This window comes from Cryptomeria japonica, unplaced genomic scaffold (genome assembly GCF_030272615.1).
Source record: "Cryptomeria japonica unplaced genomic scaffold, Sugi_1.0 HiC_scaffold_138, whole genome shotgun sequence".
NCBI classification, from domain to species: domain Eukaryota; kingdom Viridiplantae; phylum Streptophyta; class Pinopsida; order Cupressales; family Cupressaceae; genus Cryptomeria; species Cryptomeria japonica.
The window spans coordinates 12,501-20,170 of NW_026728960.1; the positions used below are offsets into that span (position 1 = coordinate 12,501).

At 59.6% G+C, this 7,670-nt stretch overlaps 1 non-coding gene across 1 annotated transcript; it reads right to left on the bottom strand.

Moving 5' to 3' along the window:
* Window positions 1-2,763: 2,763 nt before the first annotated feature.
* Window positions 2,764-2,882, bottom strand: LOC131866226 (5S ribosomal RNA). Its single transcript, XR_009364849.1, has one exon. It is a non-coding gene; the product is annotated as a 5S ribosomal RNA (ribosomal RNA).
* Between the last annotated feature and the right edge of the window lie 4,788 nt (window positions 2,883-7,670).

A 7,670-nucleotide genomic window follows, 5' to 3' on the forward strand; every position in this document is an offset into this window, starting at 1 on the left:
AAATTTTAAAATCTCCTTTTTTTTTTGCCTTTTCTGGAAATTAGTGAAGGCAGCGCATCAAAGGTGCGCACCTCGCTGCCCACCTTGGTGTGCTCTGAGGTGCGCACCCGGGAGCGCTACGAAGTGTGCTCCAAGGTGCGGCGTGCACGTTGTCGGAGCCCGGTTTGCCCCGGGTGCGCACCTCGCCTGCACCTTGGCCGGGGTGGGCACCTTGGCTGGGTTTGCCCAGGGTGCGCTCCGAAGCGGGGTTACTGGAGCGCCCCCTCTTTTTTTGTCAGAGCGTTTGGTGGGGTTTCTCGCATTGGCTCTTCCCAGGCCCGGTTGTTGGGTGCGCTCCCACCCTGGCGCGCGCGAAGTTGGAAGTTGGGTTAATTGCCCGGGCGCGCACCTTCGCCAGGGTGGGCACCTTGGTGCGCACACCTTGGCTGGGCTGCGCACCAGGGCGGGCTCAAGATGGCACCAGCATTCCCTTTTTCTCACTATCTTTCAAAACGGAAATTTTAAAATCTCGTTTTTTTTTTGCCTTTTATGGAAATTAGTGAAGGCATCGCATCAAAGGTGCGCACCTCGCTGCCCACCTTGGTGTGCTCCGAGGTGCCCACCACGGTGCGCAACGCCGGTGCGAACCCGGGAGCGCCCCGATGTGTGCTCCAAGGTGCGGCGTGCACGAAGTCGGACCCCGGTTTGCCCCGGGTGCGCACCTCGCGTGCACCTTGGTGCGCACACCTTGGCTGGGTTGCGCGGCCTGGTGGGCACCATGGTGCGCACCAAGGAGCGCTCCGAAGTGTGCTCCAAGGTGCGGCGTGCACGAAGTCGGAGCCCGGTTTGCCCCGGGTACGCACCTCGCGTGCACCTTCGCCGGGGTGGGCACCTCGGCTGGGTTGCGCGCCCTGGTGCGCACCAAGGAGCGCTCCGAAGTGTGCTCCAAGGTGCGGCGTGCACGAAGTCGGAGCCCGGTTTGCCCCGGGTGCGCACCTTCGCCGCGGTGCGCACCATGGCGTGCACGAAGTCGGAGCCCGGTTTGCCCCGGGTGCGCACCTCGCGTGCACCTTCGGCGGGGTTGCGCGCCCTGGTGGGCACCATGGTGCGCACCAAGGAGCGCTCCGAAGTGTGCTCCAAGGTGCGGCGTGCACGAAGTCGGAGCCCGGTTTGCCCCGGGTGCGCACCTCGCGTGCACCTTCGGCGGGGTTGCGCGCCCTGGTGGGCACCATGGTGCGCACCAAGGAGCGCTCCGAAGTGTGCTCCAAGGTGCGGCGTGCACGAAGTCGGAGCCCGGTTTGCCCCGGGTGCGCACCTCGCGTGCACCTTCGCCGCGGTGGGCACCATGGCGTGCACGAAGTCGGAGCCCGGTTTGCCCCGGGTGCGCACCTCGCGTGCACCTTCGCCGGGGTGGGCACCTCGGCTGGGTTGCGCGCCCTGGTGCGCACCAAGGAGCGCTCCGAAGTGTGCTCCAAGGTGCGGCGTGCACGAAGTCGGAGCCCGGTTTGCCCCGGGTGCGCACCTCGCGTGCACCTTCGCCAGGGTGGGCACCTCGGTGCGCACACCTTCTCAATGTTTTCTTGCCTTTTCTGGAAATTGGTGAAGGCAGCGCATCAAAGGTGCGCACCTCGGTGTGCTCCGAGGTGCGAACCCGAGAGCGCTCCGAGGTGCCCACGAAGTCGAAAGTCGGGTTAATTGCATTGTTTTCCCCGGGTGCGCTCCGAGGTGCGCAACATCGGCGCGCACCAAGGAGGGCTCCGAAGTGTGCTCCAAGGTGCGCACGATGGCGTGCACCTCTGGTGCGCACGATTCGGAGCTCGGTTTGACCGGGGTGCGCACACCTTGGCTGGGTTGCGCACCTTTTGTGCGCTCCAAGGTGCGCACGAAGTCGGAGCTCGGTTTGCCCCGGGTGCGCACCTTCGCCAGGGTGCGCACCTTGATGCGCACGCCTTGGCTGGGCTGCGCACCTTGGTGGGCGCCATGGTGCGCACCTTTCGTGCGCTCCAAGGTGCGCACGAAGTCGGAGCTCGGTTTGCCCCGGGTGCGCACCTTGGTGGGCGCCATGGTGCACTCCGAGGTGCCCAAGATTGGTGCGCACCAAGGAGCGCTCCGAAGTGCGCTCCAAGGTGCGCGCGAAGTTGAAAGTTGGGTTAATTGTCCGGTTTGCCTCGGGTGCGCACCTTGCGTGCACCTTCGCCAGGGTGGGCGCCTTGGTGCGCACACCTTGGCTGGGCTGCGCACACCTTGGCACCCGCGTTTCCTTCATTTTAAATTTTCTTTTTTTACAATCTCTCAAGTGGGAAATTCTATAATCTCAACTTTTTTTGCCTTTTCAGGAAACTTTTGAATGGAGCGCATCATTGGTGCGCTCCGAAGTGTGCTCCAAAGCTCTCTCCAGCTGCGTGCACCTGCCCCGGCCGCGCACCCGGCCCCGCCCAGCTTCGCTCACCTGTCCCGGGCGTCTGGTGCGGAACCTTAGAGTAAGAAACATCACCGTGCACCTTGGCCAACGTGCGCGACTCGACCGAGCGCGCACTGGCCGAGGTGCACACCGATTTCACCTGGGTGCGCGCGCAGCACCTCGGGCGCACCGGGGTGCGCGCACAACGCCCGGGTTGCACCGTGGCCTGTGTGCTCGGGGCGCCTCGGGTGCGCGCTCGGTGTCGCCCCCGCGCGCGCGGTAGTGCGGGCAGCGCACCCCGGCCCGGCCCGGCCCCGACGAGAACGCAAACGGGCAAAAGGTTTATTCAAATAGCATTGCGACGCCCGGCGAAAAACTAAAAAAGGGTGCAACACCGGGACTTCCCGGGAGGTCACCCATCCCAGTACTACTCCGGCCCAAGCGCGCTTAACTGCGGAGTTCTGATGGGATCCGGTGCACTAACGCTGGTATGATCGCACCCGTTATGAGCTTGTCGCAGTGTGTACTTAGCAAACCGCGACCCACGTGCGAATCCACCCCGGCCACCCACCCCCGTCGAGGTGCACACCCTCCCTCGCGAAGTGCGCCCCGTTCGCCAAGTGTGAGCCCTGCCCGGGTGCGCGCACCTTGCTAGGGCGTCGGGTGTGCACCCGGCCCGGCCTACGTGCGTGCACCTGGAGGGGGCGTCGTGTGCGTGCAGTGTCCCGTCTGCAACGCGGTGCCCACACACCACCTCGGGCGCAACGACCTGCGCTCACATGTGGGCCGAGTGCACCTTGGTGCATGTTCGGGGCGCCTCGGGTGCACGCTCGATCTTGCCCTGGTGCACCAAGGCGCTCGGTTTGCCCCGGGTGCGCACTTGGTGCAAGGTGGGCACCCAAAATAGGGATCAAGCACCAAAACACAAGTTTCGGGATGCAAAATGGGACCCAAGGACCACAAATGCGTTCCAAGACCCATGATGGGTCCACGAGAACAAAAATGTGTTCCGAGACTTAATAAACAAATATTGGGTTTTAGGAGAAGAAACATGCTCTGATGCCCAAAACGAGAATCGACCCCGAAAAGGCCACAGGCCAAAAGTGGGATGCGAGACAAAAAAAAATGGGACCCGAGGACCAAAATTGGGTTCCCAGGTCGAAGACAGGGCAACCGGACAAGAAACGACCTCTAAGGCTCGAAATGAGTCCCGACGACTAAAACTTGACAAGAAGCACCCATCAGGCACCCAACTCGACACCCATGGGATGCCGACCCACCCGGGCTTCCACCTAGCACACCTTGGCACCCACCCACCCTCGCACCCAACCTCGCACCCAACTTAGCACCTTTGAACCCACATTGGCACTCACCCTGACCCTGGCACCTTGGAACCCACATTGGCACTCACCTTGACCCTGGCACCCACCTTTGCACTCACCTTGGGACCCACCCTGGCTCCCACCTCGGCACCCACCCAGACACCCACCTTGGTTCCTTGGCACCCACCTTGGATCCTTGGCACCCACCCCGACACCCACCTTGGCACGCAACTTGGCTACTTGCCACCCACCTTGGCTCCTTGACGCCCACCCCGACAACCACCCCGTGACCTACCCTGGCTAGGGTTGGTGCACACCCACCCTGGTGCCCACCTTGGCACCCACCCTATGACCCACCTTGGCACGCACCTTAGTACCCACCCCGTTACCCACCCTAGGACCCACCCCGTGACCCACCTTGGCCAGGGTGGGTGCACCCACCCTGGTGCCCACCTTGGCACCCACCCATCCTAGCACCCAGCCTGTGACCGGGCTTGGAACCCAACCTTGCACCCGCACCCGTCTTGGCCAGTGTGGGTGCGCACCCATCCTGGCACCCACGTTGTGACACACCCTTTAACCCACGCACCCTAGCACCCACGTTGGCACCCACCTTGGAACCCAACCTAGCAACTTGGCACCCACCCCGTGACCCACCTTGGCATCCACCATAGCAGTCGCCGACTTGGCACCCACCTCGGCACCCACCTTGACACTTGTGGACCCACCTTGCCACTCACCCTAGCATCGACCCATCCTAGCACCCACCCTGGCACCTTTGCACCCTAGCACTCACCCATCCTAGCACCTAACCTGTGACCCACCTTGACACTCACCCTCGCACCCACCTTGGAACCCAACCTAGCACCCACCCACCCTGACACCAACCCTAGCACCTACCCACCCTTGCACCCACCCTGTGACCCATCTTGGCACCCACCCATCCTACCACTCAACCTATCACCCACCTTCTCACCCACCTTGGCATCCACCTTAGCACCCACCCACACTGGCACCTTGGCACCCACCTCGGGCAAGGTGGGTGCACACCCACCCTGGCACCCAATTTAGAACCCACCGAGCATGTTACCCACCTTGGCACCCACATTGCAGCCCACCCTAGTACCCACCCTATGACCCACATTGGCATCCACACCCTAGCACCCAGGCACCTCGACACCCGCCTTGACACCCACCCTAGCACTGAACCTGTGACCCACCTTGGAACTCACCCTAGAACCCACCCACCCTGTGAACCACCTTGGCATCCACCTTAGCACCCACCCACCTTGGCACCCACTCTAGCACTCACCCATCCTAACACCCAACTTGTTACCCACCTTGGCACCCGCCCTCGCGTCCACCTTGAAACCCACCCTAGCACCCACCCACGCAGGAGCCCACCTTGGCACCCAACCTAACACCCACGCATCCTGGCACCCAACTTGTGACCCACCTTGGAACCCACCCTAGTACCCACCTTTGAACCCACTATATCACCAACCCACCTTGGCACCCACCCTATGACCCTCTTTGGAATCCACCCTAGCACGCACCCACCCTGGCACCCACCATGGAGCGCACCCTAGCACCCACCCACCTCGGCACGCACCTCAACACCCACCTTGGTGTGCGCACTGCGCCAACCTCTCAAAGACCCTATGTGGTGCGCTCCAAAGTGTACACCTTTGGTGCGCTCCAAGGTGCGCACCTTTGGTGCACACCGAGGTGCACACCAAAGTGTGCACCGAGGTGAGCACCAAAGTGCACTCCAGGGTGCACACCAAGGCGTGCACCTTTGGTGCGGTCAATGCAAACGAATTCGGAAGTTGGGGTCGATGTCCTAATCGCTGCTGCAGACTACACGTATGAGAATCGGACAAATAGCTTTATATAGGGGAGGTGTTGCGTTTGATGGGTCGACTCCCCTGGTTGTGTGCACTGCACCAACTTCAAAGACCCTGTCTTGTTTAAGAAGTCAAAAGTTGGGGTGGATGTCCTAATCATTGCTGCAGTCTACGCATGTATGAGAATCAGACAAATAGCTTATATAGGGGAGGTGTTGCATTCGGTGGGTTGACTCCCCTGGTTGTGCGCACTGCGCCAACCTCAAAGACCCCGCATAGCAGAAGAAGTCGGAAGTCGGATTTTGGTGAGCACCAAGGCGTGCACCTTTGGTGCGGTCAACGCAGACGAATTCAGAAGTTGGGGTGGATGTCCTAATCGTTGTTGCAGGCTACACATGTATGAGAATCAGACAAATAGCTTATATAGGGGAGGTGTTGGGTTTGATGGGTCAACTCCCTTGGTTGTGCGCATTACGCCAACCTCAAAGACCTTGTTTTCGTTAAGAAGTCAAAAGTTGGGGTCAATGTCCTAATGGCTCCTGCAGGCTACACATGTATGAGAATCGGACAAATAGCTTATATAGGGGAGGTGTTGGGTTTGATGGGTCGACTCCCCTGGTTGTGCGCATTACGTCAACCTCAAAGACCTTGTTTTCGTTAAGAAGTCAAAAGTTGGGGTCGATGTCCTAATTGCTCCTGTAGACTACACATGTATGAGAATCAGACAAATAGCTTATATAGGGGAGGTGTTGGGTTTGATGGGTTGACTCCCCTAGTTGTTCGCATTACACCAACCTCAAAGACCTTGTTTTCGTTTAGAAGCCGAAAGTTGGGGTCGATGTCCTAATTGCTCCTGCAGGCTACGCATGTATGAGAATCAGACAAATAGCTTATATAGGGGAGGTGTTGGGTTTGATGGGTCGACTCCCCTGGTTGTGCGCATTGCGCCAACCTCAAAGACCCTGCATTGCGGATGAAGTCGAAAGTCAGAGTTTGGTGTGCTACAAGGTGTGGTCGAAGGTGCTCACCTAGGTGTGCACCTTTGGAGCACAGGAAAAGTGCCCTCCAAAAGTGCGCACCTTTGGAGTGCACAAAAGTGCCCTCCAAAAGTGCGCACCTTTGGAGCGCAGAAAAGTGCCCTCCAAAAAGTGCCCTCCAAAAGTGCGCACCTTTGGAGCGCAGAAAAGTGCCCTCCAAAAGTGCGCACCTTTGGAGCGCAGAAAAGTGCCCTCCAAAAAGTGCCCTCCAAAAGTGCGCACCTTTGGAGCGCAGAAAAGTGCCCTCCAAAAGTGCGCACCTTTGGAGCGCAGAAAAGTGCCCTCCAAAAAGTGCCCTCCAAAAGTGCGCACCTTTGGAGCGCAGAAAAGTGCCCTCCAAAAAGTGCCCTCCAAAAGTGCGCACCTTTGGAGCGCAGAAAAGTGCCCTCCAAAAAGTGCCCTCCAAAAGTGCGCACCTTTGGAGCGCAGAAAAGTGCCCTCCAAAAAGTGCCCTCCAAAAGTGCGCACCTTTGGAGCGCAGAAAAGTGCCCTCCAAAAAGTGCCCTCCAAAAGTGCGCACCTTTGGAGCGCAGAAAAGTGCCCTCCAAAAGTGCGCACCTTTGGAGCGCACAAAAGTGCCCTCCAAAAGTGCGCACTTTTGGTGCGCACCAAGGCGCTGGTTCGGTCGTTGCAGGCGAGTTCGGAAGTTGGGGTCGATGTCCTGAGCGGAGGTGCAAACTACACAGGTGTCGGAATCGGACAAATAGCTTATATAGGGGAGGTGTATGCTTCGATGGGTCGACTCCCCAGGTTGAGCGCACCGCGCCAACCTCAAAGACCCTACGGTATGGATGAAGTCGGAAGTTGGGTCCGATGACCAATTCGATTAGTAGGTATGCTCATGAGGTCGGAATTTGGGTCCGATGACCTGCCATGTGCAGGAAGGCGAATGTTGACACTGTGCGTTGCAAGGTGCACACCAAGGCGCTGGTGCGGTCTTTTTAGTCGAGTTCGGAAGTTGGGGTCGATGTCCTGATCGGAGGTGCAAGCTACACAGGTGTGGGAATCGGACAAATAGCTTATATAGGGGAGGTGTATGCTTCGTTGGGTCGACTCCCCGGGTTGAGCGCACCGCGCCAACCTC